Genomic DNA, 10,921 nt, shown 5'->3' with positions numbered 1-10,921 from the left:
TGACCTGAATGATGGATTTAATAACGTGTAACTTGAATAAATGTTAAAATTAAAGGAGACACAGCTTAGAGCTCCACTTGCTTACGTTAGTTTAAAAACATTAATATCCTACTCTCCAGATCATCTTTCCCAGAAGAAACACCTACTCTTCTGACTGAGCCCCTGTCTGCCATCTTAAAAACCAGTCAGTTCACACGGTCTCCATACCCAGGTCTTTTGACCCCAGGAACAGGATTTCATTTTCTTCATTATCATCATCATCATCACCACCACCACCACCACCAAGATTGGCTGTTGAAGAGTGAGCATCGATGAGGGAGTGTAAAATGACCAGTCCTTAAGCCCTGGTGGCCCATCATCTACATGCTAGATCACTGAATATATGAATGTTCCTCAACGTTTTTTCATTATCATCCACTTTATGGAGGATTTTTAGACACTTTTTTCCCTAATCATTGCCCCATCCACAGAATGTGAAAATTTTAATACCAGAGATGTGGTGTATATCTGTTTATGTACCTTGATCTTTCTGGGGGCAACACAACATAGTACTATCTAAGATCTCTTCACCCCTAAGAATCAATTTTCAGTTCCTTGGAGGTGATGCTGCTTCTGTTATGAATGCAAGGTATATTGTGATGTGGGCAAAAGTTGAACCCCCATTTTTGCCCCTAACTTCATGTGTGATGCTGGAATACTTGCTTAGCCTCTGTAAGCCTGCCCTTGGTCATCTGTAAAGGAGACCCATGATGTCTTTCTTACAGAACTGTTGTGAGGTGCAAATGAAAAACCCTGTAAAGAGTGTATAACATACAGTAGGACTTCAACAAATGTTAATCTCAACCCACCTTTCTCCTCTCTCCCAGAGAAAAAATGACTTTTACCTAAACCAAACAGTATAACTGCCATAAAGACCACCTGGAAATGTAGCATCAAGACGTAAAATGTGTAGAATGTGTATAATGAAGTTTTGGGACCACTTCTGTTTTGCAGGATGACTTTTCTGAGGTATTTGTGGTAAGGGAAGATCATCAAACCATCTTTTGGTGTTCCTACATCATCCAGTCACATAATTATAGACAGTCTGTTAGTTTTCTGCCACATTAACTCTCTGCTTAGCATGGCCTGTGATTTTACATGTTCACCCTCTGAGGGCTAGCTCATCTCCAAGAACCCTAGGATACCTCCCTGGGTCTCTGTGTACTGAGAATACTCCCCTACTGTCTCTTTAGAGCAAACAAACCTCCTGACAGCAGGGACATTCTCTGTTCCACCAAACTAGGCAGAGTTCCGCCAACTGTCTGTATCCCAGTCTAATTCTTCTAATTATTACGCTTTCTCATGTGGTAGCCTAAAGAGCGAAGGTGTTTTGCTTTCAAGCGAGAAGCCTGGGGGTGGAGGAGTGTGCAGCGGCATTTCCGGTGTGGGGGACTAGCCGGCATATCTCAGTTGCCATAGAAACCTGACGTCAATATGGCGACCGTGACGACTTTTCCACAGAGACAGACGTGGCCTGACGAGAAGAGGAGGTCCCGCCTTCAGGTGTTTGAGACTCAGCTGAGGGTGTGGGTCCCGGCGGTGAGGGCTGAACAGCCCTAGGGTGTGGGGAGACAAAGGGATCCAAGTCGTGTCTTTCCTGCTTTGGGAATCGGTGTCCCGGCTGTCTGGTGAGGCAGAGAGGTGTGCCCTTGGGGTGCCTCCCGGCCCCAGTGAGTGTGGTGTCTTGCTCCAGGGGTGTCCTGGAGCTATTTGCCTTTTAAAAACAGGGGCGAGGGAGGATAAGGCAAGGTCTTGGGTAGTGAGAGAGAGGGAGAGAGCACGTGCGTGTGTGTATGGATGTGTGTGCGCGTGTGTCTGTCCTATTTAGTTCCTAGCACATATTAGGAACCAAATTGGGTTATTGTTTCTTTTGGGCAGCTTTCCTTGGCCAGCTTGGTTAGCATGGTGGCTCAGTGACTGCTGTGGGATTTAGTGCAGACAGATCATCCATTTTTGATTCTTGGCTGAGTCATCTGTTACTATGATAGTTGTCAAGTGTTGCTTTTCTGATTCCCTCATTCCTTCCAGATTTATTAGTTGGCACTTAAGTGCACGGTAGAGCCTTTCCCTCCCCCTTATTTATGTATTTATTCATGTATTTATATCTGTATAACTCACAGATTCCTACTTTGCTCAAAGGGTTACCTTTTTTACATTTGTTACTATCATTATATATTTTGATGCTCAAATTGTCACAGAATTGGCCAGTGTTAGTCCCTTCTGGTTGGCTTCTATGTCCGTTGACACCTCCCTAGAACTTTTTGATCATGTACTTTGCTCTCAGATCCTGACGATCTCCCTGTCTGTAGAAAGGAAATAATGATACCCACTTCAGAGAATTGCTTTGAGGATTTGAAGAGGAAAAGTCCAAAAATTACAACCAACAGTGTATGGCATCTAGTAGGCCCTCACCAAATTGTATTTCTCCATTTCAACATTACCTCCTTCATTCTGTCAATTTGATGCCTCTGACATTACCATAATAGCATGACCTCCAGAGAGAATAGTTGGACATGTTAAACAAGCAGGAATAAGCGCACATGTCCATGATGTGAGAGCCTCAGTGTCAGTGCTGTGTGTGGAGGGGGCTGTGTGATGGAGCTGGGGAAGAGGAAAAGTATCATTGCACAACTTGCAGTGAACTGAGTGGGGACAGACAAGCACATCCTCAACCCCTTCCCCTGCATTTCACGTGTTTGCCCATCCTTTCACATTCCTCTCTATTCCATCTGCTGTCTTATCCTCTTACTCTTCCTTACAGTGGAACATCAGAGAAGGTATGGACTCTGAGCCACAGAAACAGGATCCAGTAGAGAAGAACCAAGTGTGATGTTGAATCTGCTAGGCAAGTTCCTGGAGCAAGAGTGAAGAGATCAGGCCCCATCACTGGGGTATTTTAGGTAAGTCACCACCCTTCCCTCCATTGTCTTTTATACAACAGGATAACAGTACCCAATGCTTCCGACCACCCAGGAGTATTGTGGAGTTTAGGTATGAGCCCATGTGGGAAAGCAATCTGTGATTGTAGGTGGGAGGGAAGGACCAGTGCACTTTCAAGTAATAATATTAACAGACACGCCACAGATATCATAGAACTCTGGTGCATGGTTCCAGATGCATGGTAGGCATCAGATTAATGCTACACAAATGTCAGCTGTTTAGCTCAGGATTTTTCCAAGTGTGGTCCGTGGACCACCTCATCAAAATTGTCAGGTGGTGCTTGTTAAAATTGCAGATACCTGGGCTCACCCTAGGTTGCTGAGCCCAAACCAGGGAGGTGGGGTGGTAGGTATCTACTTTTGAATAATTTCTTCAGTTCATTATGGTACTCACCCAAGTTTGAAAAATACTGCTATAGATTTGCAACAATATCTTCTTAAAATTTTGAGTCCTTTGATGTATAATTTTGTTGTCATTTGTTCCTGACACGCAGCTTTAAATCTGTGCCTGCTCCTTTGTGTTAAATAGGTTAACAATTCCTTGATTTAAGTAATATTTATTCAATGATGTGTATGAGAGGCACTGGGGACACAGCACAGAGAACAAGACGGGCAGGATCCCTGGAACTTTCATTCTAGTTTGGGAAAACTGGCAATAAGGAGGTAAATCAATAAACACGGCAATTTCATATGGGATTTGCACTTTGAAGAAAATAAACACATAAATAGAATAGAAAATGACTGGGACAGGGATTATTATACAATAGATTATTATCCAGTAGTTGTCAGTGAATCTCTTTATCAGGAAGTGACATTTGAGTTGAATCCTGAATGACAAGAGGAAACCAAGGCAGGCCTTTGGGTCATTCACCCTGTGGTGTGAGTCACACCAGTTGTTCCAGGAACAAAGGACAAGCTCAAGTGGCAGTTGCTTGGCAGACAACGTGCAGATGGTAGGAGATGAGGTCAAGGGCAGACAGGAGCCACATGGTGTGGGCTGTGTAAGGAGTTTGGAGTTTATTCTGAGGGTGGAGGGTTAGACGGTGGGAGTGACATGCTCTGATTCACGTGCTCACAAGGTGACTCTGGCCACTGTGTGGGGAATGGACTGGAGAGGGACAGGATAGCTATGGGGATAACCATTAGGAGAATTTGCAGGGTCCAGGGGAGAGACGAGGGTGGATCAGCCCTGAGCTGAAGTGGTGTGCAGAGGATGGGTGTCCTGGACAGGGCCTGTTGGAGGTAGGGCAGGAGGGACCTGCAGTGTGTGTGCATGGGGGGTATGTGAGGATAAGGCAGGATCCTGCATGGAGCCTCAGCTTTATGTTTGGCCATGTGCAGAAATGGTGGTGTGTTTCCTGAGATTAGTTGTTCCAAGTGCTTTTGAGACGTTCTCCAAACAACGAGGTCATTCAACAGTGGTTATAGTGAAATTTAGTGATTTAAATATGCATCAATTGATGAATAGGATTCAGTTGTTAGATCATTAAGCTTTATTAAAGACACATGCAAACTCAGTCTATCAAAATGATAAAAAACTTGTATTTCTAAAAATCATCTAGCATTTATTGAGTTGTTATTGTGTGTCTAGTACTGTTCTAAGAGTTTTCATGTATTAATTCTCAAAACAACAACCCCTGAGGTACAGATGATTGTTTTTGCCATTTTACAGAAAAGGAAACAGAGACACTGAGATACTTTCACTCTCCCAAGATCACAGAGAGTACAGTATTCCAATGTATCTGCAGTTGATTTTTTTAAATAATGTGCTTCTTGATCATTTTTCCTTATAAAAACCAAAATACAAGGCAATATTTTTAAAAACTTTTTTCTTCTATGATCAGTACAGTAAGTCCCCTACATACGAATGAGTTCCATTCCTAGATCATGTTCATAAGTCCAATTTGTTAAGTCCAACAGAGTTAGCCTAGGTACCCAGCTAACACAATTGGCTATATAGTACTGTACTGTAATAGGTTTATAATACTTTTCACACAAATAATACATAAAAAAACAAGCACAAATTTTTTTTTAAATTTTAATCTTACAGTACCTTGAAAAGTACAGTAGTACAGTACAACAGCTGGCATACAGGGGCTGGCAGTGAGTGAACAGGCAAGAAGAGTTACTGACTGGAGGAGGGAGAGGTGGGAAATGGTAGACCTGAAGGATCGTCCTCAATAGGAGATGGAGGGCAAGCTGCAATTTCACTCATGCCTGACGTTGATGGCACAGGTTTTGGTTCCTTGCTGGATTCAATTCTATCTACCCTCTTGAAAAAAATGATCCAGTGATAGCTGGGTAGTAGCTCTTTTTTCTCGTCATAGATGACATTTTAGTACAGGATTTCATTCTGAATGGCTGCTGCAACCTTCGTGTACTATTCTACATTTGGGTCCTGTTCCTCAAAAACTAGCAGTGCCTCCTCAAATAAAGAAAATCCTCTTGCCATTTCTTGCATCGTGAATCTCTTTAGTTCTTCAGTTACTTCTTCTTCCTCTTGTCTCTCCTTGTCCTTTCTCTGGGCCTCCAATTCCATCCAGTCATCATTAGTAAGCTCCTCATTTTTCACAGCAACAGTACTGTACAGTAAAGTACACAAAAGCACAACCACTTGTAGAGGATGCACACACGTGACAACGTACGCCAGACATGTGGACTAACTTACGTGACTGGACATGCGAATGCACATTTGCATTTTTGAAAGTTCGCAACTTGAAGGTTTTGTACGTAGGGGACTTACTGTACCATATAATCCTGGTTTTGCAGATGAGACAATTGAGTGACTGTAGGGTGAAATAAAATTATTCAAACTCACACAGTTTGTAAGTGGCAGAACTAGTAGCAGGACTCTGTTTCTAGAACCCACACTCTGAACCAGTGCACTTAGGAAGAAGAAAAAAGACCTTTTTTGAACTATCTCAGCCCACAGTGGTTAAGGTTCGGCGGGGTCATATCTCTTTGTGTGGAAATTATGCTTCAGGAGTCATTTTGTCATATACTAGAGTATTTAGAAAAACAGAAAGGGAATAATTATGAAGACAAAAGCATTGTGTGGATATTTCACAATATCTTTGTTATGGAGATTTGGATATTTTCCACTTTTTTGTCTTATTGAATAATGAGGCTATAAACTTTCTTGAATGGGCTTTTTTTTTTTTTTTCATTTCTTGGGTATGTTCCTAAGAGTAGCATTTCTGAGTCAAAGGGTATGTGTATGTTCAGTTCAGTCAATACTTCCAATGAGTTTTTCAAAGTAGTTGTTCCAATCTATATTCCCCCACAGCAGGATATAAGAGTTCCATTTGCTCCACATCCTTGCCAACACTTGGTATTTTCCACCTTTTTCATTCTTGTTCTTCTACTGCGTGTGCAGTAGTAGCTCATGTGATAGTAGCTCATGTGACTTTAATTTTAGCTTCTCTGAAATCTCTTTTTATCTAAAGAATGTCTACCCTCTTTTTTTTTAACCTTCCAGTTTATTTGCTTAAGAAACTATAACTTTTGTCCTGTGGAGTTTGCTTTCTGGATTTTGATGATTGTATCCCTGTTGTGTTTTTTATGTATTTATTATGTTCTACTGGCCCCCTCCTATTTCCTCTAAATTGGTAAGTAGATTTAGAGGCTTGATCAGATTCAGGTTTTTGGCAAGAGTACCTCAGATGTGGTGGTGTATTTCCTGTTGTGTTATACCTGGGGGCTCATCTTGTGTGGTTGTCTCTCCTTCTGTGTTGTTGAGATTGATCACTGGGTCTTAGGTGTTGTCAGTCTGATCCATCCATTTTCAAATTTTGCATCTGCTTTTCATCACACATTTTTTGCAGCCTCTGAAGATCATTGCTTAGATATGCTTTTAAAGGTTGCAGAAAGGTGATGTTTTAATTCTATACTTTCTTCTGCATTTATTAGCTGGAATTCTTCTATATAGTAACTATGAGGTTACACTGAGGTGTGGTACACACAGGAAGGTAGGAGGAACGTATGTGTAATTCTTTTGCATTATTTCCACTTTTCAGAATAATGAGTTCTTTCCCTGGGATCCACCAAAGGTGAGCAGTGAGTTTGTTTGTTTGTTTGTTTGAAGTGCTGTAGTGAGCTCACAGATGCTTACATATTTGATGTGGTTTAACCCATTGTAGTCATTAATCTTTTTGATGTTCAAATTGTTCTCTTTGTCTGGGGGGGGTGCCCTTCAGGTTGGCTTGAGTCTTTTTGATATGCTTTCTGGTATGAGAGTTTGGTCTAGAGTCACCTGGTACAGTCCCTGCCCAGACCTAAAAGGAAGCCTGATTCCTTTTAGTGGGACATGTTTTCAGATGACTCTACCTGGGGACTAGAATTGAGCATTGCTACTGGGTTGGTCATTGTTTCTTGAACTTTTCAGTGCATGAAGCAAGAGAATACACATCATTGCCTTGCATCATGGGCTGCTCCTCCATCTGCTTGTAGGTAATTTTGTCCGTTTTTGTTTTAACTTTCCATACTTTAAATATGCAAGCAAATGAAATATGTGTATTAGTTTCCTTCCCCATCCAGATTTAAAAGGTGGCACATTCTTCACCAGCACTGTCCAATAGAAATTTCTGCAGAAGTGAAAATGTCCTTTATCTGCACTAACACTATAGCCACTAGCAACAGGTGGTGGCTGAGCACCTAAAATGTGGCCAGTACGATCACTGGATTCTTAGTTTCATTTATTTTTTTAAAATTAAATTTATATAGCTGTTTGTGGCTAGTGGCTACCATATTAGACAGCAGCAGCTCTATACATTTTTTCTGCACCTTGCTTTCTTCATGTAACATTATATCCTGGTGATCACTCCTTAACAGTCTAGAGAGGGAATCTTCATTGCTTTTTATGGCTGCAGAGTACTCTCTGATGTAGATGTACTTTAGATTACTCAACCAGCCCCCTTTGGTGGACATTTGTCTTGTTGATAATCTTCTGTTGTTATGGACTGTTCTGCGAGGAATGGCCTTGTGCTTATTATGACTTTTTGTATTTTTGCATTGTTTGGGGGGGATAAATTCTCAAAAGAGAGATTACTGGTTCCAGGACTGAATACCTATGTAATTTTACTAGCTAGTATCAAATCTCCTCTATAGGGCAGTGTTATTTTACATTACCACCAGCAATATATGAGAATGTCTGTTTCTTCACAGACTATCTAATTGGTAAGAAGAGGTATCTCATTATAGTTATTTTTCTTTGCATTGCTTATCATGAGTTAGGTTGAGCATTTTTCTTGTGTTTAAAGACTTTTTTTTTAACTCTTGCATCTACATCTTTTTGGTGAAATACCTGCTTGTATCTATTGCCCCTTTTTTTCTCTTATGTTGTTTTTTTGCATCCACTTTTTCATAAGACTTCTACATATTAGGGATATAACTGTTACCTAAATTGTAAGTATTTTTCCCAATTTTTAATTTTTTGTTTTACTTTACTTATGTTTTTCTTTAACCATTCAATTTTTAATGAAAAAAAATTTGCGTATCACTCTTTCCCCTTATTACTTCTGGAATGTACGTCATAGTTAAACAAGTTTTCTCCACTACCAGGTCATAGGAGAATTCCTCTGACAGTGTAGTTTAATAGGCAGGAGATAGAGAAGAGAATTTGGATCATATTGGGGTGTTGGGTATAAGAGGAATGCTGAGAGGAGGTGTCCATCATGTGAGAAGTCTACAAAAACTGTTCCACTAAATCAGGAGACTTAGATGTTTAGACCAGCGTCCCAGTCCTGTGCTTGTATTTGAGAACTTGGTCTCTACTCTTTTCTGTCTCCTGTGGAACTTGGGCCAGGCCTGCTTACTGGTAGAGATCTTACTTGAAGCAGAAACTCCATGTCACCTCACATGAACCTCTCAGATGACTAAATGGAAGGGACCATCCCTTAGGGATAATACAGACACAAAACCAGTTCTGAAATCTACCACCAGACCTAAACAAGGAGTAAAGAGAAAGTAAAACCCATGAGGAGAATCAACACTGAAATCACATAAGGGTCACTGCATCCTTTACTCTGTATCTGAGAGTGAGATCCTGTCAGAAGGTAGTAGCCCCTTAGTAGTATGCAAAAGAACAGACATGAGGATTATAAAATGCCTCAGTTTCCCAAGGTGGCAAACTTTCCCCACTCAACGGCATCATTTCCTGTTTAGATGTTGGTTTTCCAGGACTCAGAGTGAAGCTTGGACTACACTTGCTTGGAATGGAGTCTGTTTTGGGTAGGCACTAACATCCATCTTTCTCCCTGTGAGCATTTCCAGTTATGCAGGTCTAGAGATCAAGAGAGGGAAGGTGTGGATGCAAATGTGGAATTGGACTGACAGTGCCTGGTACATAGTAGACTATACACATTAATAAATAAAAGAGATGTAGATGTAGGAAACAAAACTAAGTATACATCCTCTCAGTCTTTTAAATACATATGAATTTTACAAAGAGGGTTGGAACTACACTGTACTTTTTTTTTTTTTTAATTTTGGCTGCGCTGGGTCTTCATTGTGGTGCATGGGCTCTTCGTTGCGGGCTTCTCTCTAGCAGCAGCGTGTGGGTTTAGTTGCTCTGTGGCATGTGGGATCTTAGTTCCCCTGACCAGGGATTGAACCCACGTCCCTCGCATTGGAAGGCAGATTCTTAACCACTGGACTACCAGGAAAGTTCCTGTACTTATTTAGTTATCTACTTTTCAGAAACTATTTTGTTTCTATTTCTAAAAATTATGCCTTTTTTTGGGAAAAAATAATCCATAGAAAATGGAGAAAGATGCCACCTGGTGATATGCATCAGAATCACCAGCCCCCTAAGGGGCTTGGCAAAGGGTGAGGTAATGGAAGAGGGATTGAGGGGGGGGGTGAATGAATTCCATCGTATAGGCCAAAGCTTTCTGGAACTTTCCACATACTGGCGGTGATCCCTCTATATTTGTGCCCATCCTGGGATTTTCAAGCCCTAAAGCTAGAAGTCCCATCCCATGTGAGCTAAATGGAAAGCTGCATGAGTTGGTATGTGAGTAATTGGTATGAAGTTTGAGACATAGAAATACACACATACAGAGAAACAGTGTCAAATAAATCGTTATGATCTGCTTCTTTTACTCATAAAACGGTATGCTATGAACATGTTTCCAAAGCAGTGAATATATGAGCATGATATTTATAACCAGATCATAATTATTATAAGTTTTTAGCATTTTATACAATAAATGCTCCATATTTAAAACACTACGGAAATGCAAATTTATAAAATGAAAATATCCTCTCTCTCCCATCAACCCACAAACATTGAATTATTATCAAATAAATCTTTTTAATGTGTTATTTTCACACAACAGTATATGAACGTGTTTCTAAATCAATAAATGGATCTTTGCACTGTCATTTTGTGGCTTGGCTTGAAGGTTTTCCTATTCTACAAAACTTTATCTCAATAACTTTTTCAAATTACCAGTTAATACTTTTTGTTTTCTAACAAGCTTTAAATAATATTGAAATGTATATTAAGAAACTGAAATTATTCTATCTCTCCCTCTGCCTCCATCTTCTGCTCATCATAATACAGGTATCATCTTTTAATTTATTGTTGCCTATTCTCCAGATTTTTCTCTGTATGTAATAATGCACTAACTTATATTTAATGACACACACATACACACATTGATGTGTATTCTTTTGCAGAAATAGGATCATATTCTACATACTTTATGACTTCCTTATTTCATTTAATAAAATTCATTTTCATTTCATTTGTTTATTTGACATGGAATGTTTCCAAGTATTTATTGGGAATTTATATTGCTTTTTATGCACATTATCACTTGATATCATTGACCTATCTTTATTGTTTGAGTATTTTGCACATCAAGGTTATAAACCTTATGTCTGAATATAAGTGGTAAATAATTTTCCCAACTTTTCACACACATTTTGATTTTTAATTT

At 40.1% G+C, this 10,921-nt stretch overlaps 1 long non-coding RNA gene across 2 annotated transcripts in view; it reads left to right on the top strand.

The window, feature by feature from the left end:
- The first annotated feature begins 1,552 nt into the window (after positions 1-1,552).
- Positions 1,553-10,921, top strand: part of LOC309796844 — a 29,019-nt gene continuing 19,650 nt past the window's right edge. Inside the window, exons 1-2 of one of the 2 annotated variants that reach the window (XR_014292511.1) lie at positions 1,553-1,667; positions 2,801-2,939. This is a non-coding gene — a long non-coding RNA (uncharacterized lncRNA). Of the gene's footprint in view, positions 1,710-2,800; positions 2,940-10,921 lie in introns of both variants that reach the window. The other variant, XR_014292512.1, reaches the window with a different exon arrangement.

Source organism: Mesoplodon mirus, assembly GCF_964341445.2.
Source record: "Mesoplodon mirus genome assembly, chromosome: X".
NCBI classification, from domain to species: domain Eukaryota; kingdom Metazoa; phylum Chordata; class Mammalia; order Artiodactyla; family Ziphiidae; genus Mesoplodon; species Mesoplodon mirus.
This window is presented reverse-complemented; position numbering and strand designations above follow the sequence as displayed.